We start from the raw sequence: 11,225 nt of genomic DNA, 5'->3' as shown, positions 1-11,225 counted from the left end.
CAGGAGTAGAGCTCACTGACCTCTACTCACAGCCCTCCTGCTAGAGGGGCTTATGTGTACACATTCATAGAAATAGGAAAGAGGGAAAGACGGGGCATCCAGGCTGCATATACACTCATGAGGATCAGAAATTTATTTGAGGAGAATGCTTACAGTCTGTAACTTATAAAGTAAAAGAATAACAATTGTGTGAACCTAATGAAATAAGATCAAAAAAATAAGTTAAATTCTTTTCAACAATGAAGATAACCACTGGATCAAGTTTCCAACAGCTGTAAACACGTTTGTTTGTTTGCTAGAAATTTTAATATTCCAATTGATTTTTTTAAAAATGCATTCTAATTCAAATAGGGTTAAGTCATAATTATACTGTTATGTGAAATGACCAAACAAATATATAATACCTCCTTCTCAGTTAGCTAAGCGGTGTTTCTATTCTTCTGAATAAATCAGAAAATCAAAGCTGAAGTCAGGTCTTCCATGCTTGGAGAACCAAGTCCCTCACCTACGTTTTCCCCAATAGTACATCGTATCATGGAGATAAACTAATAATGTTGGAAAGAAGTGGATATTTGTTTTGATTATACACACATCTATTTTTCTGGCTCCTGCTCGTATGTTCTCCATCATCTGAACTGGAAGGCGGCAGAGTCAGTAGCAGAACGATGGGGTGATTCTTCATGTCATCCTATGAGTGACAAGAATTTCTGTTATCCAGGCTGGACCTTATGATCTGACTGTAGCTCCATGTAAACCATAGGGCTTCCTTCATGCACTCAAAACCAGAAAAACAAAATAAACCTCAGATCCATCTCTGTTTTGTTTCCAGCAAACTCTATTTGTTTAAAGTACAGATGAATTTTTCCCAGAAAATAACAGTCTGTTTGGAATTAATTTACTTTTAGGTCACATTGGCACAGAGATGATGCCTTTCAAAATGAAATTTACATCTGAAGCACTGCAGAATTTTAGGGGTTCATTACCTTAATTTTATGCCTACCTTGAAGTGAAGAAACTTATCTGCAAAGATACAGTCTTAATAAAAGGTAAATGATGTAACAGAAAGGCACCAAAATTAACCAAATACCTCTTTGTTGATGCCTGTGCCTCTGCCTCACCAAGCCGCTCCTTTCTGTATTCTGTGGCACACCAAGGTAGAAATTAAATTGCCTTTCTTCCATCTGAAAAATGAAATCTGTGAAGTTTCTATTTTAATGGAAACCTTGTCTTTATTCCCTGAACTTCAATGAGAAGCCCTTTGACACCTGATACACCAGCGTGTTAAACATAACAGGGCAGCCGACCACTGGATGGCCCAGTGTCAGGCCCTTAATATACCATTGCATCTCAAAGAGGAACATGATTCTCTTTGTCCGTGGGTGCAACAGAGAGCTGATGTCATGAAATGGCTATGAGGAAGAATAATACCATCAGAACTGTTTATTTAATTAGTAACAAGGGTAAAATCCTCCTAATGCAGCTTGATCAAGGGTCAGTTTGAAAGGTCTTTATCAGACTATGGGTAGCCTTCAGTGACTGAGGCTTAATAATAATCTCAAGACTTCAATTTCCTACTAATAAAGGGTAATATAATGTAGGGTAAGCCCTCTTATTTGTTCAGATCTTTTTAACCACTGAGGAGCTAATATGCAACAACTGAACAAACAGTGGCCACACAGGTTTCATTTTTAGAAGCACACATGACCTCTGATGAAAGAAATGATCAGTCAAGCTCCAAGGCAAGGATGGAGAGTTTGCTAGTAAATGCATATTTTTTCTTTGTGAACCAAAAGAAAAGCAAGCTACTACCATATGTGATATTAAATAAGAATGCCTGAATATGACTGTGGAATTGTTATACTATAAAAATGTTATGGCTTTCAAAGAATTTTCATTGGTAGAGTCTGATGGTCCTTACAAGCATGTTGTCCTAAATGGAGTCTGTAGAAAGCTCTAAACTTATTAGCATTACGTATGTGGCAGATTTTTCGAAGTCTTAGTATTGCCTCTTTACAATTTTAACAGCAACTAAACTCACTTTGCTGTTTCTTTCCACACACTTATACCCAAAATATCTGCCTAAATCTCTGTCTCCCAAAAGAAACTCGTCTATGCAAAAGTGCAGCAGAAATACAGAAGATTTTGATCACTATGGAAGAAAACAAGGTTGCCACTTGTTTAATGCATATGTATAATTAATATATATTAATATATATAAGTACATTTATACATATATAAAATTTAGGAAAATTGAATAATGTAGTAGCCTCCAGATGCCTGGACCAATTTCAACACTGATGCAAGACAGCAGAGACAAACAACATGCCCACTTGCTGCAGGGTGAAATTCAATCTCTTTAATCCAGGATTTTTAAGACTTCGTTAAATTTTTATTTTTCCTTCTTTAAACTGTTGGAGCTTTGGTTTTGGTATACCCACAGGTCTTGGATTGTGGTTTGCAGTTCTTTGGTTACTCACCCTTCTTTGGACACCATATGCCCCACCTCTTCTTATAACTTGCCATCTTCTCATGTGCCTGGACAGTTGCTCTGACAGCAGCTCCCTCAGGAATGGCCCTGACTCCACATGTCAGAATTTTAATCCACTGAGTCTTTTTCCCCAGGGTGGGTAATCAATGCAGAGAGTCAGATTTATGTCCTTCTCAATATATTAGTCATGAAGTAAAACCCAGGGAGGGTGCCATATTATTTTTTAACATGTTATTAGGAAATAAAATTATTGATTTTTATCACATCTATGTTTCACTTCTCAGACTAAAATAAATTTTAGGGCAAAGCAGGTAAAATGGAATATTGAAAATTCTTGCAAATATACTGTAGTATTTTACCCTGCACCAGGCTACTGTAACCTATGTACTGAAAGAATGAGAATTAAAGAATAGAGTCTCCAGTAAGTAGGAAATGTAAATCTTATTAATGCTTATAGGAGTTACACCTACACATTAAATAGGCAGTATACTAGTCCTTTAAATTGATTACCTGACAAATGACTATAAAATGAGAGTAACTTTTTTCAAAGCACTATGTAACTATTTCAGACTCTAGGGTTCATGGATTTTACAGTTATGGAAGTAGTTTTTAAAGCTTGTAAAATATATATATATATATACACACACACACACGCACAATATACAACAATGGGACACAGCCAAAAAAAAAAAAAAAGTATTTACCAAGATAATAATATAACTAAAGGCTATAGCTAGTTCAACACCAATAAAGTAAGTGGCAATATGTATATAATTATCAGGCAGGGGCACCGTATAGGATAGAGAAGGAAGTTCTAGATAGTAAATCTACTTACAAGCAGGTACTTAAAAGGCCAAAGAATTAATTAAACAGTAGCAAGGCTACAGACCATCTCTGGAAAACCTGCATTGGACTGTTGTGAAAGGTTCAATATTGGCATAAACTACACTTATATCTTTCTTTCTGTGCAAAAGTCAGAAAACTATAGGGGCAGAGCAAGAAGAGAAATAGTATTAGATTTCTTATGTAGCAGAAGTGATCTGCAGAAACCTTATTTTGCCCTCATACATCCTCTAATCGTTCAGAATTACCAGAAGCTTATTCTTGTTCCCATGTTCCAGCAATAAAGAAATATTGCTTAGAATATTGCTGGGAGCAGATGCCTTACCTATCCTCTCCAGAAATGTTTGTTGAATAAATATTCCAATCAGTTCCAATGCAGTGAAAATTTATATTATTTCAGATATTATTATTGACAAGGTGCTTGAGGGAACACAGCCTCTTCAGTCCTTTTGATATCCCAGAGCATCACAGCATTTTTTTTCCGCTTAGTTCATGCCTCTCACAGAAGTTTTTGGCATCATCTTCATCCCTTCTCTCATCCCAAGTGTCCTCTTTTGCGTCTCCAGTTTCCCCATGCTGTGGATATCAGTCCGCTCTAACTCTGGTTTCCACAAAGGCACGAGCAGCTTTTTGCCCTCTCATCTTCAGCTGACATCATTATCAGGACACTGACCTGCAGGCGGACTCCCACCCTCTTGTTCCTGCTGATGACACAATTTCCACCTTTCATCACAGGCAGATCCTGCAGCCAGCACTGATGATAAAACTGTATCACCTCTCATCCCCCCATAGCTCGTAAACTATAACTGAAAAATGAAGCAAAAGAGGTGTGGCACAGACACTAACTTGCTGTGTTACAACTTAATAAGAATGAACTATCTGAAGTAATCAGTTAAGAATTGGCTATTGTGTTCTCTGTTCTCAAACACAATAATCAGACTTTAAAAGCAGACAAACAAAAACAATCATAACCCCACCATCACTACCACCATGGTCAAACAACTTCAAATCACTCGTAGTACCGGAAAGAAAAACAAAACAAAATGAAAACACCAGTCTTTCCTCAGTTTTGCTTTTTCCTTAATAAAATAATACACAAATTCATTCCTTGACAAAAGGCAAATCCTTTGATCACATAAATTAGGGAGCTTGAGTGCACTTGAAGCACAATAGAGGATGTTTCTTATATGTAATGTATGTACATAAAAATGCATGGTGATGTTGATTTGTGCAGGCCAAATTGATGGCCAGGTTAAAGGTCCTATGTAATTTGGACTGCAAATCTCTGCTTTTCAAATTGTTGACTTTCTGTGATGCAAAAGCAAATAAACATGAAGTCTTTATCCTGTATTGCTTGCACAATCAGATCATTAGATAATTAAAACAACAAAAGACACATGGAAATATTGGCTATAGATGTAAATCAATTACTCTAAAAGCAATTACATTGGATCTAAATTAGCCAGGGGTTATATGGGAGATATATAATATTTAATTTGCTGTATGGCTCTGGCACAAATCCAGTCAACAGCAGCAGCAAAGTCACCGCTTCTTAGTGATGGTAAAGAGCAACAAAACAATCACTCTATATTGGTGACCTCAGCTCTTAAAGCAAAGATAGAATTCGTACTGCAAAGTTATGGCATGGAAAGAAAACACAACTACTTTGAATGAAAAAGTACTTACCATAAAACAGAATGAGGACTAGCTTGGAGTAAGCATCTTCCCATTTCTTCTAGATTACATAAGAATTCTGTCACCATATATGTAAAGTGGATTAAATCTTCCCTGAAATAAAATGTATGAAGCAGAAAAATACTTAAAATGAGCATATGCTGCTGCATGAAATAGATTTAAAGGGATATGGCTACTCTGGAATAGTCACATCCATTATTGCCACAGCCTACTCTAATAGGTCTTCCCATTTATTATTTTTTTAATTGGTCTTGTAGCAGACATTAAGCTAAGACCAACCATCTTCCTCTTGAGATATTTTCAAAGGGATATGTGGAACATGTTTGTGCCAGCCTTGAAATTCTGGAGTTGCACTGACACTGCACAGCTGCACCCCTGGAGATGCTTGCATACAAGCTGACCAGTTGCTTTGTCCCCAAGAGGTAGCCAACATTTGAGCCTGGATGGTCTCCTTCTGCTGAAGAACAGGTACAAAAGAGACCTACTCATGAAATCTCAGTTATCTCATATATTTGTCTGCTCAACTGTGCCCACAAACTGTGTTCCTCCCTTCAGAAGGGAAAAGGAAAATTGTGTCTTTTCCTGGGGAGAAGCTGAGCACATCTGCATAGATGAGTGCTGTCATGTTGGAGGGGATGGTGAGCGCAAGGGACACTGCAAAGGTTCCAGGGGCCAGCAACTGCAGTTGAGAGGAGCCAAACCTCCTCAGGGGGGCAAAAAATTACCCTAGGAAGCAGAGAGGGACTACACTGAGTTTGCTGTAACTAAATGGGCTGAAAATTGACATCAAGAACCCTTCCAGGAAGGAGGAAACAAACAAAGGAAGATTTGTTTAAAATATCTCTTCTTTTTGACTTTTCTTCTTTTCTTCTCCATTTTACCCAGTCACTTTGAATTGTTCCTGTTATGAAAAGGCAGTCTTTTTTTTTTTTTTTTTTTTGAGTTTAACCACCCTTTTGGAGTTTTGACTGAAGTGTGCTGGGGCATGGAGCCGGCTACACAGCACCAGGGAAAATCTTAGTCACCATCTTGAAAGACACTTGGCATGGGCATAACTGCACAACAGGTAGGATCTCAACCTCACTGTGCTCTGCAAACAACCTTATTTCTCAAAAACCCATGAGGGCAGTCCCCTCAAACACGGCTGCAGCTCTAACAGCTTTGTTGTTTGGTTGAAGTAGATTGCTTCTTCTTCAGGAAGAAGTCTCCATTTCAATGACCACTGAGAGCACAACCTTGAGATACAGCCAACCCTCACCAGAGCAAGTAAAATACATTTACAGTAGTTGTACAACATCAAGAATCTTTCATGTATTCTAAAGCACTTCAGAGAGCTACAACATGCATTTAAGATAAATTAATTTTTGTGTCAGGCCAATGCAATTCTAAAGTCATAGTTAAGTCTTTTTTTGGAGGAAAGCCCAGTGACAGGCGAGATAAAATTTCACGTTAATTTTCCCTTAGAGCAAGTTGGGGGAGGGGGAGGGGTGGTAGAGTGGGTAAGAAGAGTTGGGGTCATTGGTGGTGGGGAGAAAAGGTAGTATAATGCTGCAAAAGAAGAAGGGTAATAGTTATAGGCAATCAAAAATAAAATTGCTCTAAGTACCGTAAGTAGTTCTAAGAAAACCTCAAAGCCTACTTAAGAACTTAAAATAGGACAAAATTGGTGCTTGAGGAGGCACACTGGACTTGTTCTGAATATCTTGGGTTATTCTTCTAACTGAATTCTCTTTCATCATACATTTAATTTGCCCCTGTGTAAACAAACATTTGGCTGAATGAAATCCCAGGACAGGGCAGGGATTCAGGGAGGTTATGTTCTGGGAGTAGGTCTCTCCAAACTAACCATTCTAAAAAACACTTTGGAGAACTAGCCCCATTTGACATGCTAAATAAAATAACCTATTAAAGCAGCGGGACAGGAGCTTTTACTTTGCCCATGCCTCAGCTCTTGCCAACACACCAGCTCCATGGCTGCCTGGTGAGGGAGGTGCAGTGTAAAGCTCCATCCCTGATCCAGTGCAGCTACTGGAAAAATAAATTACCAAGCTCCAAATGTGAGAGAAAGAGCAATTAAAAAACTCCCCCCTTTTTTTTAATCAAGGACTGTTTTGCCTTGAGGGCTTGGAAGGGAAGGAAATCAGGCTTTTCAAGCTTTTGTGGGGTAGGCTTTGGAAAATATCTCTAATAGACATCCCCGTCCTTTACAGACTGTGCTCTGCCCTGTATTTCTTTCCCTTATGGCGCATGTGTAGGAAGATTTGTTAGACCTTAAACTTGTCACAAATGTAGTCGCTAACAATTTGCCCCCATGTTCAGATGCTCTTGCGATTGCTTTCTCCAGTAATTACTCAGTGGGTACGCCACAGCAAGCTCCATAAGTTACAGCTAATCACTCTTAAGTGCTGGAAGCAGGACTGTATTTGTGCAAAGAAACAGCAATCAAATATGGTAAGCAGATGGCTGTTTCTTGTCCTGTTACCACACTAAGCACAACAGATTAAGCCATGATGGATTTATCAGCACTGATGGATACATTAACACCATATGCTTTTATAGAATAAATAGCTTTTGACATTTCATTATAACTTCTGATGCCCCACTTTAAAAAAAAAAAAAAAAAAAAAAAAAAAGCTGTTTCTCTTAAAAAGAAAATGCAGATGTTTACAACAAAGCCAGCAAGTTTTCCCATGTTCTCCTTAAGCATTGTATTTCAGCATTTTATATTATGTTAGACATAATTGAAATCCCAGAAATACTTCCAGAAATCCATACCATTTATTTAAACCATAAACTGCATATTCACTGCTCTAGTGGCTTTTTGACCATCAATTCTTGTAACTGATAAATGCCAGCATTTTAAAAGCAATGGAAGTCTTAGCTCATTTGCCATACCTCAAGAATCATATATAGGATTATGTAAATAGCAGTAAACCAAATATAAGAATCCAAGAACTTTCTCTGTCTGATTTACAGGGTGATCTGTAGGGTATGGGAATGCACTGAATGTTAGCTGATATTTTTCAATCCTAGCAGAAAACATTTCTTCAGATTTTTTCATAACTCCTGATTTCGTGAGATGAGGAAAAAAAAAAAAAAGCAAGCAGTTTTCTAGGAGTGGGGGATGTCAGCTGCCCAGGCTGCTGTCAGTAAATGAGCAGCTGAAATGTACAATTCATGCACTGACACAGCAGATGCTTCAAGCCAGGCTCTGAACAGCTATTGCGCACAGTCATCATACAAAGGGTGATCAATAGGTATTCATTCCTAGTCCCGTCACCTCTAGAAAAGCAGAATGCTAGCTGCTCAAACTGCAGTAACAGAGTTAACAAAACCATACACTTTCAGGGGACAATAGGCATTTTTGGTAGTTCTATTCAGTACCCCACTGTAGTTCAAAACATGCTTAGAAGCCTATTCAGGGTCATCAATCAAAAACAGCTGCATGCGTGTGCGCACTTGCTGCACCTTCTTCATTCCTCCCTTCATACACTTAAGTTCCTGTACAGGTCATCAGTTTGGTGTTTGTTAATTGCTCATCCAAAGTGTAGGTTTTAATCACCTGATCCATCAAAAGCCCTTCTTTCCCTGCCTATATTCATCTTGTCAGTTAGTGACATTTTTTGTAATGAAAGCAGTAGATCTATTGATAGCATCCCTCAACAGAGTAGAAGGCATCCTGCATTAGCTTTGTCTTCTAAACCAGCCTGTTCTATTACAATTGACCTTCTCCTCTTGATTACCACACAAATCATAGTCCTCTCCCCTCTCCTCCCCCCCTTTCCCTCCCCCCCATCTATTAGAGTATTTCTTCTGTAGCCGTTCAATTGCCTGACTGCAGCTGGTAATTGGATTCATGTTTGGAGCACAGCTTTCTACGTACAAGCCTGGAATAATTCAAACAGGACCCTGGCCTAAGGCTGGGGCCATATGTTAAATTCAGATTTGTGTCTGTAAAATCTGGAGTACCCTGACAGGAGTATAATCCATTTAACGGCACAAAATCCTGTCCTATTTGCAACCTGCACTTATTTTCTCCTCAGAAGTAAAATTCCATTTCACTACTCTTTTAAGATGTTAAGGGCAAGGCAATTTCATTACGGTGACTTGGTGAAATGTAAAAATGATGTTACTTTGGCAACTGTCTTACCTCTCTAGGTTTCAGGAAACAATGCAAGCAGTTTTCAATTACGGTAATACAAAAATTAAACACCATAAAAAAGAAAAAGCAGACCTGGCAGCATGCTTTGTGTATACCACACACCATTTACCATGCTGTCTCCAGAGCCTCAGACTTACCATTGGGACCAAGCTCAGATAAGCCGCTACACTGAAAAGCAAAAGAGCAGTTAGTGGTATCAGATCTCCTATGCCTCATGTAATGTTATTTCAGCATCAATTTATTCACCTGGAGTTAAAATAATACAGTGATAAAATATAGTCAGATTCATCATGCTCCAGCTTTTGAAGGTTTGTCATGTTTCTCTTTCTGTTTCTTGGGTCCAGGCACAACCAGACCTAAATTTTGCACTGTTTAGGCCTGTTATGCCCCTTTTTACCTGAGCTTCTTCCAGCCTAAGCCATTAAAATAATGCCAGTTTGTAACTGGCCTAACACTATAGTATATGCCAGCCTTAGATTAGAGTTCTAGTAACTGTAAGGATGTCTGGTGATACTTTGCTGATACATCTAAAACTATACCAACTCTGAAAACAAACACAGACTTGGTACCCACCACACCCTCCACCGCTCCTGAACCTTTCTGTGATGTCAGTGCTTCTCGGCCCTGTTGCTACACCTAGCCCCAGACCTCACCTAGCATTAGCCAAGGTGCCTTTACAACCAAATAAATAAATAAAACACAAGAATCTTTTACTGATGCTGACTCTCAGCATGGGATCCTTTCCCTCCAGTTTCCCAGCAAAAGCAATGAGATTGCAATAGAGCACCCAAAAATATTCCTTGGGTCTCCTTCTGCATGACTCATTAAATTGTTCATGTAGGACAAAAGCAAGGGGCTTTAGAGATCATGAGAAAAAAAGTGAGGAAAGGAATAAAGATCCTTTCCTCGGAGTTAGCAGAAGGATCCCCAGAGCCTATGGTTCACAGTCCCTCCTGCACCTCCTGTATAAATTCCTCTCCCAGTTTGGCAGCTGAAGTTATTGCACTTCACTTGGGATTTCTCTACAGCTTTGCACAAACAGTTCAAGGTTTTAGAAAACTTTATGGCTCAGGACTGTTCCATTTGGAGACATCTGTCTCTTCTTGCTTGGACTGTTTTCCCTCACCTGTTGCACAACAGAGAGGATAAGTGATGCCTCCTTTCTTCTCCTTCTCCCTGCCAATGGCCTACTCCCATCCCAGCTGCTTTACCTCTTGAAACGGACATGAAAGATGCAAATCCTTCTGCATCTCTGTTGAGGCTCACCTCCTCCGTAGTCCCATATGGCACTGGTCATTGCCTGTCATTTCCTGGCCTTTTCCCTTCCTCTGAACCTTCCTCTGAGCTTTTCCCTCTGCTTCTACATGGGACTGTCTCCTTAAACAGACCGCTCCTTCACCTCCAGGATGAAACCTGATTGCCCCGAGAAGAAATAAAAAATCAGGCTTTGGTGTTATTACACACACTTCATTTAAGCATTTTCTTCTGAAACCACTTCATTCCCTGAGTTGCTCAGTGTATCCCAGCTTGAGCCCACGCCTGTCAACAGGTGAAACAATCAACCCGCAGCAAGTCATTTCTGAATGTCTTGCAGAATATCAGAAAAAAATAGGCCATTTTAGGAAAATACTTCAAAGTTCTGACATCTGATTTGAGGGTCACTTTGTACCAATACAGCAGCTTTTGAATTCCTGATGATAAAGCCCCTGCCCGTGATGTAGGAGATCTGGGTTATTCTTCCAGCTGTGCCTGATTCAAAGCAAATCTGGAATACAAGGGCCTTCAACATACCTGGGAGATGTGTTCTCATTGCCCTGCCAAACAGTCAGCTTTGCTGCTCCATTTTCTGTAAGTAACTCTTCCTCTCAGAAAGCTTCTGTATATAGTACAGTATATAATGTGCACCCGCTATGCAATTCCTAGGTTACTAACTTATGTTCAAAGCAGGACCTTAAAACTCTTGTCCCATATGACAGATTTAACTCCCCCTTCTTCTCATTTCACTGGATGTTCTGTTTACGACCTACATTTTCTTGC

General features: G+C 39.2%; 1 long non-coding RNA gene across 1 annotated transcript; it reads right to left on the bottom strand.

The window, feature by feature from the left end:
- Nucleotides 1-1,977: 1,977 nt before the first annotated feature.
- LOC110352363 (uncharacterized) lies at nt 1,978-9,974 on the bottom strand. The gene is made up of 3 exons (XR_002401249.4): nt 9,326-9,974; nt 5,018-5,119; nt 1,978-4,035 (listed from the first exon to the last, which is right to left on the bottom strand). It is a non-coding gene; the product is annotated as an uncharacterized lncRNA (long non-coding RNA).
- Nucleotides 9,975-11,225: the final 1,251 nt, after the last annotated feature.

This window comes from Anas platyrhynchos, chromosome 1 (assembly GCF_047663525.1).
Source record: "Anas platyrhynchos isolate ZD024472 breed Pekin duck chromosome 1, IASCAAS_PekinDuck_T2T, whole genome shotgun sequence".
Taxonomy (NCBI): Eukaryota; Metazoa; Chordata; class Aves; order Anseriformes; family Anatidae; genus Anas; species Anas platyrhynchos.
Note: the sequence above shows the minus strand (reverse complement) of the source record. Positions and strands in the feature narration are given on the sequence as shown.